This window comes from Ornithodoros turicata, chromosome 1 (genome assembly GCF_037126465.1).
Source record: "Ornithodoros turicata isolate Travis chromosome 1, ASM3712646v1, whole genome shotgun sequence".
Lineage (NCBI taxonomy): Eukaryota > Metazoa > Arthropoda > Arachnida > Ixodida > Argasidae > Ornithodoros > Ornithodoros turicata.
In genome coordinates, this window is record NC_088201.1 from 161,285,190 (window position 1) to 161,309,540 (window position 24,351).

The following is a 24,351-nucleotide window of genomic DNA, read 5'->3' on the forward strand; positions in this document are numbered from 1 at the left end:
CGTAGTGATCTAGGCTCCAGACCTGTTACAGAAAAATGGGAGGTTCACGGACACGTGGTCGAAACGGGACAGCAGGCAAGAATTTGCAAGCACACCAACGCGCAAAAAACCTAGCAGACTCCTTGGTCAATGCAAAAATCAGCAAAACGAGCACCCCGTACACGGGAACACGACCCTGCGACCTCCCGCGCTGCAAAACATGCAAGCACGTTCAACACGCTAACTCAATCAAAAGCACTGCGAGCAATTACACCCACCCCGTTAACCACGCATTCACATGCACGAGCTCCAATGTCATATACTGCATTGAATGCGATGACTGCTCTATGCAATACATCGGTGAAACCGGCCAACAAATGAACAACCGCCTTACCGGACACAGAACCGACACGTAAAATAAACTCCCCAAAGCAGTCGCCGAACACTTTAACGTTCCTGGTCACAATTTTGACAACATTAAACTATGTATTCTGCAAACCGGGTTTAGATCCACACGTGACAGACGTGATAGGGAGTCTTATCTCATATACAAGTTCAACGCTCTTCACCCGTGCGGTATCAACAAATCACAAGGCACCCTAGAAACACTTCACAAATAAAATATGCTTTTACTTTCTATCTCCATTATCATCTGTTATGTTCTGCATGACCACTGCTTTCTGCTTTCTTTATTGCGTGCCACAACTTTGTATTACTAATAGTAAAAAAAAAAACTTTGCTTGTTCTTGAATTTTCCCCACTTAACCACTGACCTCCTCATCTTTCGCTATGCTTGCAAATTCTTGCCTGTTGTCCCGTGTCGTCCACGTGTCCGTGAACCTCCCACTTTTCTGTAACCGGTCTGGAGCCTAGATCACTACGTTCACATAATCCCCTCCACACTCTAACAAAGGCGAACCGGTCCACTCGTCACAATCCCACTCGTCACCGGAAGACTCGTCACAGGATAATTAGTCACACCGGCCCTCTGGTACGAGGTCCTTTTGTCACCGGAACACTTGTCAAGGAGGGCGGTTCGTCACCGGAACACTTGTTGCAAGGTTGACTCCGTTACAAAGGGAATGCGTTTCACCGTGTTTTACCAAAGAGATTAGTCCAGTGCCCGACCCGCACTTGCGAACCCGGATTCCGAAGACCGCTGACCGTACAAATTTCCCATCTTTGCTAAGGGCACGGAGAGCATGGAAGTGACGAAAACTCAGCGTGGGGCTCCGTTGCTGAGGCGCGGACAAAAGTTGAGAGACTGATCAAGGTTAGGTCAGGAGAGCCTTTTACGTATTTCACACGTTGGGGAGTTGGTCAGTTCATGTAGAATATGCACCTGTCGAGACTGACCAAGGTTAGGTCAGGAGAGCCTTTTACGTATTTCACACGTTGGGGACTACGGTGCGGTGAGCAGGTGTCAGGTTCACCGTGACGATTATTCCGGCGTGACGGCAGTTCCTTGTACGAGGTGCCCTGTGACGAGTTCACCTATGACCAGTTGGCCTGTGACGAACGGGCTTGTGACGAGTTCTCCTAAACCCCTAACAAAGCAGCCATTCACTCCGGCCGTAGAAGCCCGTACGGACCCTTTCCTCCCTCGGGGCTGTTCACCCACAATTCGCATGAACCTTTAAACACGTCACACATAATCCTTTAAATACCATGCCAATGATGAGGACGGTGCCCAGAAGAAGAACAGTCTCTGTTCGAAATATCGGCGGCTTCTGTCCTGAGGCAACTCCCTTCCTACATCTCTACCGGTTCGCTGGATTTCTACCCATCTATTATCACGTGATATGTTCCACTACCACGACTACACAATTATTTTCTTCTACCCGTTGCAATGATGTCGAATGAGCAGAAGTTCCATTGTTCCAGTTGTTCGACCACGTCTGATGTATCATCACTTATTGAAACTCAACGAACATATCAACTGCGGTGGACCACCGGACGATTTTCATCATATCCTCTCTTGTACGCCATTCAGGAATCTTCATACAAAGATAAGAAGCATCAATAAGAGATTGTGCTAACTCGTGGCAACTAAGTGGAAGTTACTGAAGCGATACAATCACTGCAATGTATCGATTGCATTAATCAACGCTGGATTCAAGTGACCCATATTAAGACGTCACTATATGATGCATTCTCACTTCATCAATCAAGATAACGAATGAAAACTTCAGACTTTGGAATAGGACAATTGTAATTTATCAAAATAAATAAGTGTATATCTGAAATAATAAATGTAATATTTGTCATCACTGTCATGAATTTTATGCGTCACAACAAAAACAGATTGTATTTAGCATGGTCAGATTGAGAACAATGATTACTAAGGAAACAAATATTCCACACAATGTACAAGAATCCTTACATGGAATCAGCGATGACAATGTCTTATTATTATGGGTCGCTTGAATCCAGTGTTGATTAATGCAATCGATACGTTGGCACCATATTTGTATTGCTTCAGTGACTTGCACTTAGCTGCAAAGAATTTGCACAATCTCTTATTGATGTTTCCTTTCTTTGTATGAAGATTCTTGAATGGCGTACAAGAGAGTATTAGATGAAAACCGTCTGGTGGTCCACCGCAGTTGATATGTTCGTTGAGTTTTAATACGTGAAGATACATCAGACCTTGTACAACAACATGGAAGTTCTCCTCATTCGACATCATTCCCAGAACTGGAAAATTGTGTAGTCGTGGCAGTGGAACATATCACGCGATACGATTTTTTATGTACTTTACGTGTCAATGGTTAGATGTAATTTGAACAAATCCGTAATGAATCGTGCGATATACAGCGCTTCTATATGATAATTTGATCTCAGTGCTTTCTTGATTAATGCAATGCCCATTGCAATGATAACAATTACATCTGTTCTAGAGTGCAATACAATACAAAGTAAAAAGCAACGCCAAAGTCCAATTAACTGTGATTACACTGAGTGAAGGAAAAACGGGTAGGAACACTTGATTACAATTAAGATGAACAAGACTTTCGTGCAGAGTCTGCACTTCATCAGGTTAAAGAGTAGCCGTACAACTGGACGTATATATTCCAGTAGAAAGGGAGGGAGAAAGGGAAATAGACAAAAAACACAATCGAGGACACTTATCTAGCTGAGGGAGTTGAAAAAACAATAAGTAAAATAAGTAAAAGGCGAAGCAGACCGGACAAGACCAAAAAATACAGCCCAGGATCATGTGTCACAGACACATAACAGGGGAAAGTTCACAGCGCGGACAGCCGAAAAACGCAAGGCGGCCCTTCCGATGCTCCCTGTAACAAGAGTTTCGGGGAAGGTTCAAGGTCGCTCCGTGGTCCCCAGCCGGCCGCGCTGCCACCCCCCCCCCCGGCCGGCGAACACATCCACCCCCAACATCCACACTTCCTCGATAACGGAAGGACGACCCAGTTGAAGCATAATTAAAAGTTGAACAATTGTAACGTGCCAGGGTATATGTTTAACCCATGTGGCTGAAGGGAGCAAAATTTAGAGATCAGGTAGGATTCGCGATTTTTTCGTTTTATGTCATTTGTATATCGTTTTATGTCATGTGTATTTGGACCCCAGACCTTCCAAAACTTGCCATCAAATAGATAATTTCATCAAAGCAGTCTTTAACGACATGAAACGCACACTAACGTCTTCAAGTAACAATATAAGTTGCAATTTGTCAAAATCAGAAAGAATTGCACTGAAAAATCTTAAATCTCGGAAAGATATCATTATTTTGCCCGCTGACAAAGGCTGCGGCATCGTTGCTATGAGTACCTCACACTACATTAGTGAGGCTAACAAGCACCTGGTTAACCCTTCGTTCTACAGACCCCTTGACCATGTCCCTACGGCATCGTTTTTGTAAAATTATCAACAAAAGTATTACCGAGTTCCTTGACAAAAAATCCTGATTCCACGCAACATTGCATACTTCATCAAACCAACGAACCCCCCCCCCCCCACACACACACACCTGGTTTCTTCTACCTCCTCATCCAAGTACATAAAGAGAACAACCCTAGCCGACCGACAATTTCAGGCATCAACACATCGGCTGAAAACATATCCCTTCTTGTTGACCACTGCATAAAACACATTCCGTTGCTTCTTCCATCACACGTCAAGGACACCAATGATTTCGTAGTCAAAATTAACTTGTTAAACGACCAATTTATGGATCTCAGTAACATGACTCTCGTTACCATGGACGTTGCATCACTATACACTAATATACCACATGACGAAGGTCTTAGCGCCGTGGAAACTTACCTCTCTTCCTTTCCTTCTGAGATCCTCCAAACTTCCGCCATTATTCATCTTATTCAACTCGTTCTCCAATATAATAACTTTACTTTTAATGACAACCATTTCGTCCAAGTGAAAGGTGCAGCTATGGGATCACGTGTATCCCCGAACTATGCAAACATTTTTATGGGGCAATTCGAACAGAAAGCACTGGACTCTTTTTCGACGAAACCTCTAGTTTTTCTCAGATACATCGATGACATTTTTGTTATTTGGTCTAGCGATGAAGATTCACTGCGCGCGTTTTTTTTTTTTTGAACATTTTAACTCTGTTCACGATACAATCAAATTCTCTTGTAACCATTCTAACACCTCGGTAAATTTCCTCGACGTTAATATATCTATACAATCTGGCAAACTTATTACCGACCTCTACAAGAAGCCAACTGATAAACGTCAATACCTACACTTCCAAAGCCACCACCCAAATTTCCAAAAAAGGAAAATACCGTACGGCCAATTTACACGCCTTAAGCGCATATGCTCTAACGACAATGACTTTCTTGAACGCGCTAGAGAAATGTCAGTTGACTTTCAGAAACGCAATTATCCGCCGAAACTGATAGAGAACGCTATATTAAAATGTAGTTTTTGGCAGAGAGATACATTGCTCTGCCATGAGCCTATTAAACGGCGCGATCATATCCCTTTTGTCACCGTCTACAACAAAACATTGAAAAACGCTAGATCCATTTTTGAACGTCATCTGAACATACCGCACAGCGATGAAAAACTTAGAGATATTTTCCCAACTACTCCAGTTGTAACTTTCCGCAGATCTCGCAGTATTCGCAACATCCTCACCTCCTCCTGCTTAGTGCGACAGCAACCCGGTTGCTCTCCTTGCAATAAAACACGCTGTCAAACATGTCATTTCATTGACCCATGTACATCTATCTCTAGTAACGCTAATTCCTTTCGCAGTCTGCTGCCGAACAGTCGCTAGAAACATCTGCGTTCATGCTTCCTGTGGTATTGAATCGCAACCAGCCTGGGGAGCTATTCTCGATTGAGTAATGCGTGCATCACTTCGTTTGCAAGCTATCATTGGTCGCCGAGCGCAGAAGGCGTGAAGATACCTCGCGCGCACGCAACCAATGCTAAAGCAATTAAGCACGCAGTTGCATTGTTGCACTGGGCGACCGCCTCACGAGACCACCCTTGCATTCCGGTGCCGGAAACGGAAGAGCACAATGCGAAGGAAAGATTTGTGGGAATATGTAAGAGTGTAGCAATATGCAACTTAATTGCGACGAGACAATTTGCTCGAACTTGTAAGAGCTAAAGAGATGAACATATGTGAACGTGAGCGGATTGCATTACGAATATGCTGACGGTATGGTGGCGCTCGCGCATGAAATTTTGCTGCAATTTTGAACAAACCGAGAGGCGGGAACAAAATTTGTGCAAGCGTAATGGCCATTAGAGCGATTGCTATAGTTCTTATCTTGTGAACACCGTCGCAGTATTCACCTAAATTTTTGAGGACATTCCTCTAATTTCCTCGTTTGACAAATACACGATAGTTATTCGCTATGTGCGGGCATCGTCGCGTGCATGGAACATATGATGCAGCCGCATCCTCGCGAGCTCGGGCCATCGACAGTGACCATCGAAGTGACCATTGCTAAGCTCGCATATCCGACGTCTATTTTAGTTCCCCTTGAGAATCAGTGTTTGCTAAATTCTTCGAATGGGAGGACATCCGTCCCCACCTACCCACCCACGCACACACGCACACACACACACACACCCTCATACCCCCAAAATGTGGGAGCCACCCCCTACAATCTTGTGACATTGCGCAATTCTTCCTCAAAAGCGTGTAAAAACACCCCCCACCCCCGCACCACCCCCGGAGGAAGAAATTCTGTGTAGACTACTGAGACCATCCCTTTGTTTGCACACGACGTTACATCGGAGATACGGCTCAACGGGGATGTTGTGTGGTGAAGTACGTCGGATGTTCGGTGCTATGTGGTGAAGTACGAACCAACAACAACGTACATCGGCCATCATTATCCCAAGCAAATGCAGTGTACGCCACCGTTGAGTCGCGAAAACATTGGCGAGCAAGATATAAAATCGTAACCCAAGGTATGTGTCCTATGTCGATCATACCGCTGTCCTTGATCAAAGTAACGCAACCTCTACGCTGCCTTACTGATACCATACCATTACCATACCATACCATACTTACTGATACCATACGTCATTGCCTACGTCAAAATGACGTATGGCCTAACGCGATGTTAGCTCGTGTCTGCCGGCTAGGGAAAATCTAGGGACAACTCATCTGTGTAATGTTGTTGTAAAAGTCAAAGCGTAGAGTGTGGCGCTACTGTAATATCGCTAATATGGTTTTGCATTTTTGAAAGCGGTTACGGTTCTGGCAAAACAATTTTCGCGGTGTGTATTGTGCAACAGGGTTGCTAGAGGTAGGTTGTGTATGTGATTTAGGGGGAACAGCATTTCCTGTGTGCAATACACAACGAACGTGGAAAATTCGTGGGAGTTTGTACACGTTATCGAGTATGGTGTATCGAAATGTTGTACACGTTGTTTAAATGCGAGATTAGTGTCACTGCGCCGTTGGTAGAAAATAGAATAAGCAGAATAAGAATAGATTATATCGAAGCGTTTTTGCCGATTACGGTTGCCGATTACGATCGGCGATTACCGGTCGCAAATGCCACTTTTTTTGTGTGAGAGAACTTTATTATAGCTTTATATAGTAGCTATAGCTTTATTAGTAAGCTTGGTTATTAGCCAATGTGCAAATCTTACGGTTCGTAGTAAAGGTACCAAAATTTTCAGACGTTTGTTTGCCTGGGCATGTCTTAAGTCCGGTTTTTTGCAACTTTTTGCAACTTTCATTTTCCATAAAATTTGCAGATTCACAGCCTCACTTGTGCGGCTCCTTTGAGGCTAACACAATTCATTGCTGGGCAGGATCTACTCCATGCGCACGAGCAGTCGCCAGTGACCTTTTGCTATGACGTGTGTTGAAACTGTGGAATGAACATATTAGACATTGACATGCCAGTGAATTGGCAGTCACTGTTGACAAAAGTCAGGAGTGGCAATTGGAAAATAACTTCTCATTCTCTGCCATTGCAGTTGGTGCTCATTTGTTTAGTGCCACAGGGTTGCACAGAGCAAATGTCATTGGCTAGGCATGACATTCAACGTCTTGAACCAATACAAAAGTTGCAGCTACAGGGAGCACTGTCTTTGAGGGTGTAAAGTGGGAACAGGGAAGACTAGGATTAAACATGGCGCACATAAATGTGTATCTTGTACATATTTGCTTTTGTGTATGTGAACACCTTTGGAAATTGTCACATGCATGTCTACATAAAGGACCCTCTGCAATTTTTTTGTTGAAACTGTAAAGTTGGAAATAAAATATTCTCATGAACGACTTCGCATTTATGCTTATTCTATTATGTTCAGTACAAACAAGGGGCATACTAAGATAGCGCATGTAGTAATATAGTAAACTCTTGCACGTTCCACGTAGGTTTGGGCCCACTAACGAGATCATCCTTATTTCATCCTTATTTTATCAATACAATGCGACTGACTTGAGCAGTAAAATCAATTAAAATGGATATCACTTATTCAGAGTGCAAGCTAAAAAGAAAAAAAAAAGCGCATAAACCGCGGCTAATACACGGTACGGCTTCTGTTCTTCCCTATCGGTATCGAAAGTACGCGTGACGAAAGAGAACGATCTGTCATTCTTTTGGCGTTCTAAGCTGCGGTTCGTTTTGCGATTTTCCTTGCATTTCTAGTGTTCTAACTCGTTTGCTGGTCGGTTTTCTTATCTTTTGGTTTTCATTTAATGTGCGTGTGTGCAGAGTTTCTGGTACTTCATTTTGTGCGGTGCGTATTTCTTTTGTTTGTTTTTCTGTGTGCAGTGAACTTTTCTTGGAGTGTCTATTTGTGTTGAGTTTTTTTGTTCTTTTGGATTGGGAAATGGAAGTGCCAATCGCAGCGTGGGTGAGGCGCAACAGCGTCCGCAGAACATTTCGCCCGTATATTGACGCCTTCGAGGCAACAGATGAGGAGTTTATGCGAATGTATAGACTTACGAAGCCAGTGGTTCGCTGGCTATGCGACCAGCTACGGTCCACCCTCCGTGCAAAACGAAGGACTCGGACGGCGCTGTCCGTGGAGAGACAGATTCTCATCGCTCTGCGGTTCTACGCCACAGGCAGTTTTCAAGTGGCGGTAGCTAGCGACCGGCACATGGCAGTCACGCAGAGCACCATCAGCAAGGCGCTGTTCAAGGTGACGAATGCCGTTTTGCTACAGCTGGCGCCCCTGTGGATACGATTCCCGACCGAACCCGACGAGATCCGTGAGGTCATGCGGGTATTCAAGACCAAATGGAGATTGCCCGGCTTGATTGGTGAGTGTTCATGTGGGCAGACACAGAGAAAAAGAAGCTGAAACCACTTAAAACATTAAACATCGCAATATTTTTTATTTTTTTTGCAGGCTGCGTCGACGGATCGGTCATTGGTATCCTGGCCCCATCTGAGAGGAGCGGGCAGTACCAGAAGAGTGCTTTCTTCTGCCGGAAGCAGTACTTCGCAATCAATGCCATGATCGTAAGTGAAAGACTACGTATAGAATACGTATCCCCAAAAAATCTGTCAGCCTCTCCAATATATGCCGATGTGTTCTAGGTGTGTGACGCGTCGATGCGGATCACGTCGATGGATTGCTCGTTTTCCGGCGGAGCACACGATGCCTACGTGTGGAGGCACAGTGAGCTGAAATGCGAGCTCTCCCGGAGGCACTCGGACGAACCCCGCTTCCTCCTAGGTAAGGGTCGCACAGTATAATTGAGAACTACAACGGGTGATATAACACATTTCCCTCAGGTGACAGTGGCTATCCACTGCAACCGCGGTTGCTGACGCCGTTGCCTGGAGACCCTCCCCCCAACACACCGGAGGCCCGATACAACAGACGCCACAAAGCGGCGCGCGGCATAGTGGAGAAATGTATCGGACTGCTGAAGTCAAGGTTTCGCTGCCTGTAGCGATACAGGACTCTCCACTACATTCCGCACAGGGCCTCAAATATTGTTGTGGCATGCACCGTGCTCCACAACATATGCATGCACGCACGGGCACCACCTACCGAGGACGCAGGGGAGGGTGACGACGACGACGGCGGTGAAGATACCCCGGCTGCGACGAGCAGCCCTAACGCGGATGCTCCCCCGGACAGGGAGATCTACGACATCGGGGCAGCTGTTCGTGCAAGAGTGATTGAGCAGCTGTCGCGACATTAAATTACGTCGCCGTGAAGCAACTTTTTAACCGTTACGCTATAACTGTGGGAATTCTTCCCGACAACCCAGACAGTACAGCCTGTGCTAGGATTCGAACCCACTGCCCAATGGTGGCGGTTCTTCATGTGGACATGTCATTTAAGCGTCTATTGTTTCGTTTTTTTGTATCGGAATTGCTTAGACGGTCGCCAAATGGACCATGTCAACGAAGCTGTCGTCGTGGCGTACTACACGTACGTTGTTGGAAGAACGAAATATATGATTGTTGCAAAATTAGTTTTTTTTCTGTCCCCCTGTTTCCGGTCTTTACTATGGAGAGATTATCCCGGCGAAGGTGGTCATTTATAGAAGGGAGAAATCATAGCACGATTCGTACATGCACGTATATTTATTTGCAAAACAGGATTTCCTCTGTGCAATACACAATGACCGTGGAAATTTCGTCGGAGTTTGTACACGATATCGAGGTTCCAGGAATAGAGGGAAAGAGGTGGGTACATCTCTGTGGAGACACAGCGAACCGGTCCGTTTTCTCGTCACTGTAGGCGGGCCAGTGTAAATGAAGAAAGACAATAGATATGACAGGTGGAAATAGAGGGATAGGGACGCCTATATTGACATCCGTAACGGTCATCATAACTTATCCATCCAACTCTATCAACTCCCAATTATTGTGCTTCATCGTGAAGTGAGAGTTAAGCAACGCAGAGTTCAATACAAACACCCAACCACTTTCGAAATTAAACACGCATCATTATGCATGACAAATCAATAGAAAGAAAAGAATTTAAAAAAATCAGTGTACTGTTCACGCGTGTGTAGACACAAGAAACACGTCTGAGGAAGTTACACTCAGTATAAGAAAACAAAAGAGATGAAGTAATAAAACAAAATCCCGAAGAGTCCAGTCACACGCAAGTACGGAATCACAAAGGAAACGGAAGGGCACAGAAAGGCAAACAACGGGCACGAGAAAAGCTAATGACACACACACACACAAAGAAAAAAAAACACTGCCTAAATTAGTAAAAATTCAAACCGCACACACACTAAAAAAAGACACAAAAATCAAAAGACCCCAAAGAAAACACACAAAGAGCACTCAAAAACAAACACCGAGAACCACACAAAATTCAAACGATCACAAAGAAAACACACACACACAAAAAAAAAAAACATATGAAAACAAAACCAAGCATTCCGCAGACTAATATGCACACTATATACAATTTGTACAATATTTACAACCGGATGGCGAGGACCCTCATGGCGCTGGAGCTTGGGCACGAGCCAACATAACGAGGAGGGCCCGCTCCACCATTGCCCGCGTCTGAAAGCAACAAAACTCTTGTAGCGCACATAATCAAACTTGGCCACGTCACGCGCACCTGTTCCATCGCCCGTTCGTGTGACTGTTGCTGCCGCACAAGGTCGTGAATGGCGGCAGCAAAGTTGTTGATTGCATCGACGACGGGCTGGTTGCTGGTGTCGACGCCGGTCCTGATGGCCTGGACCCCCTCCACGACGAGGTCCAGGCGGTCGACGGCCCAGCTCATAAGGGCCCTATGTTCGGCCGCTCCCGCCACCAGCTGGTCGAGGGTGGCGTCCTCTTGCTCCCGGCGTGTCACCAGGCGTGGCGGAGACGTCGTGGGTGGCGTCACTACAAGGAAGCGACACGTTCAAAACAAAGTGCAACATACAAAGATTCCATCCGTTCCTCGTTGTATCCAGTGATGGGCAGTAGTTCAATTACATGTAGTTGAATTACTAGTTAAATTACTTTTCGAGTAGTTACTTGGTAATTATAACTACTCTATCATATGTAGTTGCAGGTTGGTAGTTAAATTACATTTTTTGTAGTTAACTACTGTAGTTTAACTACGAAGCCGCGCCCGCGACCTCGTGGTGATCGCGCGAAGCCGTAGCAGACGCCTTAGCCCGAGGCACCCGCTTGGTCGCGGCCGGAGGCAATCCAATCCAAGTATTAGCGTTCTGGGTTGCAGCGAGCATGCGTTCGTTGTTGTTGCAGCATGTTTCACGTTCTTCTTCTTGTCGGCGTTATTGCCTGTGTCACTGTCGGGATGGACTCCTTCGTGATTGAGTACTGCTACAAGAATGTTAAGGTCAAGGAGGGAAGCGCAAACTTCACTGCAGAGTGCCGGTTTTGCCCCTGTCGTACGTTGTCCGGCAGCGTGAGAAGTTCCAGTAACTTCTTGAAACACGTGCGGGTGAGTAAATTCACTTGCGTTAATAAATGATCTGTGTATTCAAGTGCTTTGCTATAGACAATTTCCACCGATTAACGGCAACTCCTATTTTAATGGCAACGCGGCAGTGCACATTCGTTTAGGATTACCATTTTCTGTTCGCATTGCAAATACCCTCTTTCACTACATCGCGTGCACCTTTGCTGAGAGTCTCACTTGAGTCACAGAGAGTCACACACTGAGAGATCACGACAACCAAATGTCTCAGCCTGAGACATTTGGTTGTCGTGATCTACAAGGCGTCAACCATAAAAAATGTCCCGGCTCCTTATTACTTCAACCGATATTGCTGTCTATTATTACTTATTAGTGACACCTTTATTGTTCTTACAGCCATTTTCCACAAAGTAGTTGGAAAAGTAATTGAAACTACTTTGTAGTAGTTACAAATATAGTTTAATTACTTTTTGCAAGATGTAGTTAATTAGTAATTCCAATTACTTTTAAGGGAAGTAGTTAGTAGTTGTAGTTAAACTACCTCATGAGTAGTTACTGCCCATCACTGGTTGTATCTATGTCTGACGCATACGGTACGTTGCCGTGAGGCTATTACTGTGCGGGAAATTAAATTTGGCGATATAGGTGGAATGTAAGAGCTCGTTACCAGTCTGCACGTGACGGGGAGGTGCAGCCGCAGGGGTGAACCAGTCGCTGGCTCCTGAGCTGCTGTTGTCGGTGCCGGCGTTGCCCGCAGCGTCGCCCTCCACACCACCTTCTCCTCCACTCCCTTCGAGCTGCTGATTGCGCGGTGAAGTGCGCGGACCCTACAGTTATGGTTTCCGTTGGTGTTACTTCACATTCACGTAATGAAAGTGATGTACAATGCACAAACAGAAAGAAGTATACTTACAACACCACTCGACAGGAGCCGGTTGGAGGAGAAGTGGTCAACACGACAGGCTCTAAGCAGCTGCAGGACCCGGGCGTCAATGTCCGAAAACTCCCCCACGGCGTCTTCGAACGTCCTTTTCCCCGTCCTTGTGCAGGACGCCTTCCAGTCATTATACTTTCTCTTAATGGCTCGCCTCTTGTTGAGCCATGTGGTGCGCCACTGAGCGGCAGTGCGCTGATACTGCTGGCCTCGGTTGAGGACCTCGGCCAGCATCCGCCACTCCGCGTCGCGGCTACCACCTTGTGGATTGCCCCTCAGGTCGTCCGCAGGGTTGGCAAATTGCCGATTGGTCTCCATATAGGAGACCAACGCCTCCATGCGTTCGCGAGACAGCTGAGGGGCGCGAGTTCCGTTCGATGCAGACATATTCGCACATGGAATGTGAGACTGAATGGAATAAGGGCACGATACCACATATCGCGAGATCTTTTCTTCTGTATTGATGTTGAAGCGACCTCTGCGTTTCAATATTTTCAAGGTACAAATATGTTTCGCAAAGTGTGTGCGTGGGGGGGGGGAGAAAGAAAGAAAACTTGGCATTTAAAATGTTTGAACAAGTAACCTAGACATGTGTAGAAGTTTCCTGGGTTCCATTTTCTCGGAAGTGAAGACCTCGTCAGCAGCATCCCTTACACAATAAATTACATAATGCCCTCGAATTTTAGCTTCGTACCTGTCACTGAGGCTGGAATACCCACACAAGAACGTAATCAGCGACGTCAGTAGATGTTTTTTCTCTCTCTCTTTTGTGAACCAAACTGGATTACGCTGCGGTTATGTGTCAAAGTACTCTCATTCCTGGCTACAGAGTAGAGTCATATATTACTGGCTAACCTTTCCTTTCTTTTATTCTTCAATAAACATATTGACTCCCCCCCCAACACACACACACTATATATATGACATTTTAAAGATGTAATTATTCAAGGACTTGCAATGTTCGGGTTTCACAAATTTCACTATTCACTTCTTCAACGACTGCCATATTTCGGCATTTCCTCCCTCGTCCACTAATCCCCCCAACATCCCCGGTCGAGATATCTCACTATTTAGCTTGCGCCCTCCCCCTTATTCATCCCGGCTATGTTGCGCGCGAACTCGAAGTTGTGTAAAATCTATAGCACCTTTGACACTCGTATTTTGATGTATTTTGTAACTGAGTCTTTCGTTCGAGTTTACTGTCTTGTTTCCATCTTTCCCCTTGTATAATACAGCAGTCCTCAGCACCCTTTCCTCCATTTTTTCTATCACCTTTAAGCGTACCCCCTTCCCCTCCCCCTCAGCAGCGTTAACCAGACATGTCTCACGAAGCTCCAAACGAGGCTAGGCTTATTTCAAGGTAAAACTCAAATGGTAATCGTCATAAGTCCGCGGCACCGGCACGAGCCATCGCGCCGCATCGCGCTTGAAAATGTTTATCGTCAATTGATTACGTCACGTCTCCCACAGCAGTGCACATGGTATAATCGCGTAGTGACTATAATTATAACACGTTACAAAAACGTTGCACGTTTCTAATGCCGCACAACGATTTCGCTTGCGTTTTGCTCCAACATTTATTACATGTTGTACGTAGCGGCACCTCATTACATTATCTTTCGACAGAGCATGTCACTGCAAAGAATGTACTTGGAAATGACTTTGCTAGGGACAAATGTCCATAGAAGTGGGCGGAGCGTTCGGGTGGAGCGTGTCGCGTGGACTCCACCCAAGAGCTCGTGACGTGCAAGTAATGCACGCATTAGTTTCATCGAGAATAGCTCCCCTGGCGGCGCTGTCAGCTGAAGGATTGGTTATCTCGCCGGCAATGCCAATTACGTCAGAGGCGAAGTAGAGAAGGGCCGTTTCAAGCGGAAGCTGGCAGTTGGTTTGTAATTTGATGTTTGTGATGTTTTATGAAAAAAAGACAAAGGAACTTTGCGAAACTATTTGGTGTTTTCTTCTTGGAAGCCATCTCCAAGTTTGATATAAAATCTAGAATCCTGGATTCTTCGCGGACACCACCTTTAATATTCTGTAACATACTGGGTGAACATACTTTTCCGCTGTACCAGTAGACCATCACACATGATGCCTACGTTCAACAATCCGAAAGTTAAGCCTAAGTCAATCCTAAGCTGGGCCAAGCGAAATAAAACACAAGAGTATCTTCGCCCCGTGCGATTGGAATGTTGTATATTCCATCCCTGTCCGATGTGGCAATACATATTGTCATATTGTCGCTGCAAATTGAAATCCGACGAACCTCTACAACAAAAGCAACATTTCAACTCCAGACTACGGTGCCTCCCTCTCTTAGACGAGACAAACATAAATGGGCAGACACCGTACCATACATAAGAGGGAAGTCGTGGAAGCTTTTCTCAATGAGGTGACGACCGACGACAATGTGAGCACGCAAGTGGGTAGATTGTGTGCCCCGAAGTCCTTTCTTCGTAAGGACTTCGGGTGTCAGCCTCTGTGAGGTTGTCCTTGTAATAAACGTCAGTTGAGATTGAACGCTATGACTGTGTTGACGGTCCGAGTGTCTCCTGCATTCGGCTGGTATGTTTCACCAAAACCAACACGCTCTACTAGCCCTGTTGTTATAACAGTATATGTCTGACTGAATATCGTTAACTCGACGTATTCCGTTTTACGTCGTTTTAGGATCCTGATGACTATGCGGATCACGTGATGACGTGTGTCTCTGATAACCTATCGATGCAGCTTACCAAGCGGAAGGTGAGTACAACAGATCTCGGAGTCGGTCTTCTTTTAAAGGGACTATCGCATCCGGAAACGTGGGTACGATACCTTACCAGAATGCGTGTCATCGTTCGACAGGCTATTAGGCCAATTTTCTCTACCAAGAAGGGCTTGGATATCAAATAACCACGTTTTAGAGGTTGTCGTAGCGCAGTGAGGGAGCGTAACCACAATTACGCGCGTATACAGGGTGTCCCAGCTAAATGCGAACATATATTTTTAAGTATATAGATATCACTTTTTCGGAGATGAAATCAATTGCAGTATAGCATATGCTGAGTAGCACTCCTTAGTAGGACATTAGCAAACTCCCAAGGCAATGTCTTAATTAACCTTGTAATTAACAATGAGAACATCTGTTCCCTTCGGTCACGTGATACCGAAGGCGTTTTCAGAACAAAAATCCGTTCGATAGATCGTCCGAAAAAAATTCGTGAAGGAACACAATTTTTTCTTTATTGTGTTCATTGCACATATTAGGAGACGCGTCTTTCGTTCACCCCCAATGTGAGAGGGCCGAAAGAGCACACTATCGCCTCTTGCCTTCTGGAATAACGATTAAAAGAAAACAGAAACTGCAACCCAAGATAAGTACGAAGGCAGTTGCCCCAGGACAGGAGCCGCGGCACAGGAGGCGGCTCCTGTCCTGAGACAACTGCCTTCGTACTTCTCTACCGGTTCGCTGGATTTCTACCCGTCTAAACCCAAGATAAGAGCTGTTCTGATAAAGTCACCCTATACATTTGTTTTTGTGTTGTTTCCGCAAGTTAAAGCTCATCTTCGACGCATGAGGCGGCACTGTGTTGCTTCACCCTCTCACATTGGGGGTGAAGGAAAGAGACGTCTCCGAAGATGAGCAATGAATAAAGAAAAAAAAAAGGTGTTCCTTCATGAATTTTTTTGCGGACGACCTACTGAACGGATTTTTGTTTTGAAAATGGCTACGATATCAGGTGACCGAAAGGAACAGATGTCCTCATTGGGACAACTTCGTAGCTTTTATAATTAAAAACTTAATTATTGAAAGTTAATGGAATAAGTGTTTAAAGAGATTTAAACATTTATTTTACTGAATAACAAGCCTTCGGACGGTGTTCGTCCTTCATCATGTGCGATACATTGAACGCTTTGTAGAGATATTTGTACTAATGTAAATCAGAGAAAGGGGACAAAGAGGGTGGCGAGGAGAAAATACAACAACTTTTTAGAGAGGACTGAGGGCGCGAAAATCAAACAAAAGAATGCGATGTACACTAGGAGTGTTACCGGAGACAAAAACCGTTTAGAGATCTCAGGTGAGCGAACATGGTAAAGACCGTCCGAAAGCTTATTTTTCAGTAAAATAACTGTTTCAATCTCTTTAAATACTTATTTTGTTCACTTGTGAGTGCTAGACTTCTACCATTTTTTGTCTGTTAGTTTTGAAAGTTAATTAAAACATTGTCTAGGAGTTAGGAGTTTGCTAATGCCCTCTTAAGGAGAGCCATTCAGCCTATGCTATATTGCAATTGATTTCATCTCGGAAAAAGTGATATATATCTTTTTCAAAAATATGTTCGCATTTAGCTGGGACACCCTGTATTTGCTACTACTTCCGAAGCTGGCTTAGCGCACAACCACGGTATTCGCGACCCCAGCGAAGCCGTAGGCACCTAGTGGTGGAAGTGGCAACCCTCGAGTCCAGGTTCGGCGTGCGCCACCTATAGTTCGCTGGAGTCACGATTCGTGGCTCCAGCGAAGCCGTAGCCACCTAGTGGTGGAAGTGGCATCCGTCGAGTCCAGGTTCGGCGTGCGCCACCTATAGTTCGCTGGAGTCGCGAATAACAGTATGCAAAGTTCGTGTGTCACTGTACCTGTTTTCTGCTGGGTGGAGATGCCGCACCAGGCAGTCGTATCGACAATACTCCGTTGCGTGCTCCACCAACATATCTCATTCGCTATCGTTTTTTTTTTTTTTTGATGGACAACTGTGAAACCGCTTGGTGGAGAAGCTCTTCTGTCCATGGCATGCGATGCAGTCATAAAATATACGTGAAATGGTGGTTGTGCGGCTCGTTCGAAATATCTGCACCTCTATCACCGGCAGGGTAAAGTATTAGCTAGTCTCTAGTGTACGGGTCGTCGTCCACTTCATCGCTGCTGCTAAAAGCGAACTTTACTCCGATATCCCCAGCCTCCCCGGCCCTTGCACACCCACCGGTCTGCAACAAGGCGCAGCCTTCCTGCCGCAGTTCAGATTGGTGGGATGACGTTTTCTGGATTTTCCAGAGAGGAAGTTACGGCATGCTGTGAACATCTGGTGTGTCATCTTGCGATGTGTTGGATCAGATTTCTCGAAAACTGTGTCACTATTTGGCGTAGCGTTTTCGTTGCAGTGATTGGTGATGACCATCAGACAGCATGGTAGTATAGTATCGGAATCGACAGAGACGGATGCGACAGTGTCTTAAACTAAATTAAACACTCTTCCTATTAATTAACCACCTTTTCATCGCCTTATAGGAAAAAGCTGGCGGAGAGGGATTCGAGTGGGTGGACAACTACCAAGGTGCTATAGTCACAGTGGAGGTATTATGCCATGCCTTAGAACATAACTTCAGCCCATAACGTGTTCCATGCCTGTTTCCATTGACCTTGAAGATTGTTTTTAATACGCCGTTTAGGCTAAAAGTGCTCATGGCTTTACTCCAGTTGCGGCTCACCGCTGAGCCGAAACAGAGCTCAGCCCAAAACACAGCTCTTAGGCAAGACCCTCAGCAGTCCGCACAAGCGGAGCTCCTGAGACGCCGGGACCTGGTAGCATTAACAGAACCCAGGTAGCGCATGGTAGGATAGTACACGTCTACACGACGTCTAAAGTTAGAGGACAGGGATCTCTAATATACATCTACGACATGCGCACAAATGTCAAGTATCTCTCCACTTGCCTCCCAGTAGCCGTGCAAACGTAACGCTAGTATGTGTCTAGTATCCGTGCATCTCTAACCGCAACTTAGACATTTTTAGACCAAACCTCTAGGACGAGAGGCAAAACTTCTAGACTTAGCCAAAATGTCCGAGATTAGACCAAGTTTATACCTTAATTTAGCCGAAATATCTACAGTTAGACCTTTTCTAGACCTTTGTTTTCCTCTCCAAGTTTATGCAGAAATGTGTCGTGTACGTGCGGAATACATATCTACATTAAGTGAAACGGGCAATGTGGCTATTGATACAAATGTATTTATTTCCACCATCGTATACATTGAGCAAGAACTGAGTAATCAAAGTTGCACTAAAATATATACATTCGGAGAGGCTATTGAGGTGCATATTTGTTTCACTTGGTGTTTGCGACATAGGGCATGTTCGTATTCATTTCATTGCAAAATGATTCCCCCAAAATATGTGAAAAGTACAGGCACGTGTGTGCACAGAATGAAAGAATGTGCAGGGAAATATTATGGCATACATGTCACTACAATACAAACAATGCATTTCACATAGTCCCACTTGTGGTGAGGATACAGATATGACACAAGTGAAATAAGTGTATGTACATGTAGAGAGATTGGCTGTATATAGTAAAACAAATGACACTGGTCTCATGCAGTGCCTTCCCTACACCATTGTTACACGGAAGGTACATATCCCAGCAGGAGCGGCTGTCCATGGCCACCGCTGCTGGTCAATTACTACAGGGTTAGTCTAGCAAACGTTACACATTTTGATCGCATCGTAAAAATAGAAGACGGGGTTCATCCAACACCAAACTTTGCAGACTGGTAGCCATCTGCCTGAAGTTTTGTTGGAATTTTTTTCTGGGTATTGTGCTCCTGTAGAAGAAAAATTAAAAATCACGCAAAATCTCGCCCCATGCATTTTCAATGGCCTATTTCACTCAAAAGCCGTCATTTTCTGCTCTGTGCGCTTCAGTTCCATTTCACCACACACAGGTGGCACTAGCATACAGAACAAGACTGGAACAAGACGATTGGTACATAACGTCAGAATCGGCATGTGACATCGTTGTAGGCAGCGCTACCTGTGGAAAGTGATGTGAATGTGACGCAGACACAAGAAAAAATGGCGGTGTTTGTGTGTGATAGGCCATTGAAAATGCATGGGGAGAGATTTTGCTTTATTTTTAATTTTCCTTCTACATGGCCATAGCGCTTACAAAAAATTCTAATGAAACTTCAGATAAATGGCTATCAGTCTGCCAAGCTTGGGATGGGCCAAACCTAGTCTTCTATTTTTACAGTGCGATCGAAATGTGTAACGTTTGCTAGAATAACCCTGTAGATGTGTCCTACTTAACACCCAGCAAAAGCATCTAATTCGTTAGTGTTACCACAAATCATATGTAGGGCGGCGCAGTCTACCAAAAGATAGTAGCCACCACTGTGCAGAGAGAAGTGCGGAGCTCGAAACGGACACAGCGGACGGCCGGCACCGCAAATGCTTGGGGGGTCACCCCTGCTGCTTGTCTTTCATTCCTACACTCTAAGAAATAACGGTAGAATTTCCTATTCAAAGTTGCAGCAGGACGGTACTTCTACCATTTCGTGCCAATCTACACGCGCCTTCTCCCCCGCCGGTATAAGCGGCGGCGTCCCTTTCCCTTGCTCCTCTCTCTCACGTTTGCTCTAAGACAAAATTGTAGAATTTCCTACCCAAGCTGGTAGAATGACAGTTTCTACTCTGTGGTTTGTTTCTACTCTGCAGTTATACCCAAAAGGTAAAACTGGTTGGAGTGGAAATGTGGTTGCAATGCAGCTCTACCGAAATGGGTGGAAAATCATACCTTTTTTTCTTAGAGTGTAGTTTTGCGCTTCCCCTTTTTACACAGTGACCTACCAACAAGCCCAGATACTGTTCCAAAGTAGCTAGTACCACGTAGGCATACACCAGCTCTTGCATCACTGCCAGCCCCAAACGACGCCTCCGTCTTCTGCTTCGTGCCCTGATATTCATTGTTCTAAAGGTGCGCAGTACTTCAGACGTGTGTGAGGTGTTCCACGGCTATGTGAGACCGGAACTGTTCTCAGGTTCACTCTAAAATGATATTTTGGCAATTCTACGAACGGCCTTTATGTAACAAGGCTGGATTATGAAAAATGAACTTCACCACATAGCACGCCCCAAGCCAATCATCATCCCGAATGACAATGTTCTCGCCCCTGATTTGTTGAAAACAAGGAGAAGGAGCGTATTTGCGTATTTTGTACCAATTATGTACGGCATAAGTCTTTATTTCCTTTCGTACTATTTTGCAAGCGAGTTACTGGACGATGAAACTTACATTAACAAGCAATGATAACACCGTCAGAAACGCTAATCGATTAAAGATTGCCCAAACATCGTTGTTCCCCACTAACCCAACTCTGATTGTAAAACAGAAACGCGCGATTCAGTAAAATATCGTAGTCAGTTTTTAAAACGTCACTTTATTATGTTGGTATGGACAAATATTTGTTGAGGTAAACAGAATACAGAAACAAACACACAAAAAAGAGATAGTACTTCACAGCAGTTGGTCTAGTTTGTGGATGACACATATGTATATGGACATCATCGAAATCTTCTCAAAGACGATATGCGATGCGATATTGCTTTCCCACCCGGATTGAAGAAAAATATATCACATATGTGGTTGACCTGCACGTGGACGTAAGGTGCAATAGAATCTATGAGTGAATAAATGTGTTCGCACATAGTCACACACACAACAATATTTTATGCCATGTGACTACAACGCAGCAGCAACAAGAAGCTGAAAACAACCTGCGAGTTGTGCTAAGTTTGTGATACGGATCAGACAAATCAGTAATTGACAGTCATCAACGGTGAAATATGACGAGCACAGAACAAACATCTAGAGCGGGGGGTCAATCTCCATATCACCAAAACAAAATGTCAAACAAACGAACCCACATACAGTGAGTACGTACTGGCCACCAAAATAAAGTGAACAGCAAACAAACAAGCAAACAGCTCATATAATGAACGTTTCTATGCATTGGTGAGCCAGGGAGTTGATCAGATGAATCTCCCATAGTCGAGTCGAACCAGAGGGGGAATGGAATGGCAGAAATAAGGACAGCTTTGGAAAGAACCGGAAGCCTGACCCACTGCCTCAATCAGATCTCCGGCTGTTGAATTCTTTCAGTTTATCAAGCTCGGGCGGTAGCAGTGTACGTGCGTGACCATGGTTTAACTTCACATATTGAATTTGGTGATTCACATATCTAGAAACATATATGCCACAGTCATGCCGAAAAAGCTTGAGTGTCTGCATCTGCACACAAGCCTGCAGCCCAAACTTGTCTGCATTTGCAAGCGACTGATTAATTTGTTATATATTTGTTTGTGATATTATCGATATATGTTATTCTCTCCTCTGAAGCCAGATATGACCTTGATTGCCCATGGTACTTTTCGGTTTGGCTATTACCTTCCATTTGACCATACAATCATGAGAGAGCTTATAAAGACATCACACATGCTTCATATGTGTGCGATTTTATTACAGCTTGCTACAGATGTTTTCTAACGCTTGTGTTGATACGTTTAATGTTGGTGTCCTAATAGGCAAAACGAGTCACTAGAATTGTTTTATCTAGTTGGTGGCTCAATTTCCAGCTGAACAAAGAAAACAATTGTGTGTGTTAGCCCATATCACGGCAGGTACATAGTCATTTTTAGGCTTTTGGCAGGCAGGCTTTTCCCGAGATGAGTGACACAGAAAAAAAGATAGGTAAGCTGACTGTCCGAAGCATGTCTAGTACATGGTGCACGCATATGACATGCCAGAAGACGTCTAAAAATTAATGTTTCGTTTTTAATGTCTCTCAGATACATCATAGACCTCTTTTCCCAAGCAGCACAATGTACTGAAAGTCGAGTGGAATTGGGGTGGACGGTATATGTCTTATCAATTTACTTTAGTTTCACGAGTCTCTTCAAGGCCTTCCACATACCCGTCCACCCCTATTGCACTCGACCTTCAGTACACTGTGCTGCTTGGGTATGTATCGGATAGGGCTATACACAAGTATACTAAACGTCTCGATTTAAGCATAAAGTATCAGTTTAGGCCATGTATAGACGTCTACTGTCCCACCATGCACTACCTGGGAATATATGAGAAAGAAAATAGTGGGCAAACAGAGTCTGAGAAACAGAAAAAAAATTACGTAAAATACGTCAGTGTTGCTTTGTGGCACTGTCATTTGTGTGCTCCGTAGACACCGCGCAACGGTTTCTGTGACTGAGTGCATAGTGTCTTGTTTCTTTCTGTGTGCAATTCTCATGCGGTTTTACAGGTTTGCTCATCAAATGTTGCGACATTTCGAACTTAAGTCGAAATATTTTTAAGTTTTTCCACTTTTCCATCCTGCTACAATGATTAGGTAGCTGCAGCCATATACAAGCGTGCATTTTCACTAATTGCTGAGTAACAGAGCTTGTTAGTAGACCGTTAATAACGTTGATTCTGAAGTAGGCCATCTACTGCTCCCAATCATCGAATAAGAGTCATTCACGCTTTCCATTGGTTCCTGTAGCTGGGATACCTGTAGTAGGGGACTGAAACCAAAACAAATCGGAAGGGTCGGAATGTGTTCCACGAATGGGTACTTGTTCGCTGCGTCCTACTGAAAGAAAAGTAGGACCGAAGGTCACGTCCTTTTCAGGGACCATCGTAATCCCCTCAAGACCGTGGCTTTCGGGAGCGACATTGTTCGTCCGTTAGCTTCGAGTGCAGTTCAACTCTACCAAATTGGTGGCGCTTGGTAGAGTTTTGATAGCACTTTGGGTAGCCGAACAGCTGCGCAAACTCGCTCCCACCTGAATGTTGTGCACAAACACAATCGCTCGCCCGCTGAGTGGTGTTACATTAAACGTCTTCACTATTACACATCCGTAATAATATAAACGTAAACACATGGGATAGATGACTACAACCGTTTTTTTTATCGTTGGTGTTCGCTCTATCGACTCGAGCAATTTGAGAATAGACAGAGTCGGGGACTCCAGGTGGGCGAAAGTGGCGCAGTGCGGCTGTCGTGGCGTCATCCACGTGTCAATGAACCCGCTATAATGGCGAATTCGGGAGGTCATTTCGGAGCAACTTTTTTTGCCAGATCCCTAGCAGTCACATTCGCTTGGTCACATTGAAGCAATCTCGCATATTCGCGTGGCACTTTCCGAGCACTCGGAATTTGCCAGATACGACTTTTCTTTTGCCCTGCCTCAAAACGATCGAGCAGCAGATTGCTCAACTATATCCGGTGTAGTCACATCCGCACTGCAACGGTGGCGAGTGCCCTCATTGGCCCGTACGTTGAAATTACGTGGTTTAGCAGACGACAGAACTCGAACACGAGCGACCGCGATGCCCGTAGTGTGGTCCAAGTAACTAAAACCGCTAGATTCCTAGCACTCATGTTCGGGTGACAACGGTTACGTGATTCAGCTCGGTCTCCGACCTAGCAATTTTCGAGCGCTAGGCCGTGTTGCCACGAAATAACCACCCGAATTTGCCATAAGATTCAAGCATCTAACGCTAGACGTGCTCGAGAGTAGAACTTCAGCGAGTCTCCTCCAGGTGCGAGTCGCTGGAGTTGATGAGGAACAAACTCTCAAACGGCATGACATGAATATTCCAACGCAGGCTGCGAGAATACTGCTGACATCATTTCTTGTGTTCTCATTTTACAGCGCTGTTTCCGGGAAGGGAAACTCTTCCCGAATGACATGAAGGTCGCTCTGGCTATGGTTCGCTGGTACCGCGACACATTCTTTTGACGTCTCGCAGGAAGAGAAGACAACAAGACTTATGGAACGAA

At 45.0% G+C, this 24,351-nt stretch overlaps 1 long non-coding RNA gene across 1 annotated transcript in view; it reads left to right on the top strand.

Moving 5' to 3' along the window:
• Positions 1-18,088, top strand: part of LOC135372127 (uncharacterized) — a 40,132-nt gene extending 22,044 nt beyond the window's left edge. The window contains exons 3-4 of the long non-coding RNA XR_010415844.1: positions 15,422-15,496; positions 18,023-18,088. This is a non-coding gene — a long non-coding RNA (uncharacterized LOC135372127). The remainder of the gene's footprint in view (positions 1-15,421; positions 15,497-18,022) is intronic.
• Positions 18,089-24,351: the final 6,263 nt, after the last annotated feature.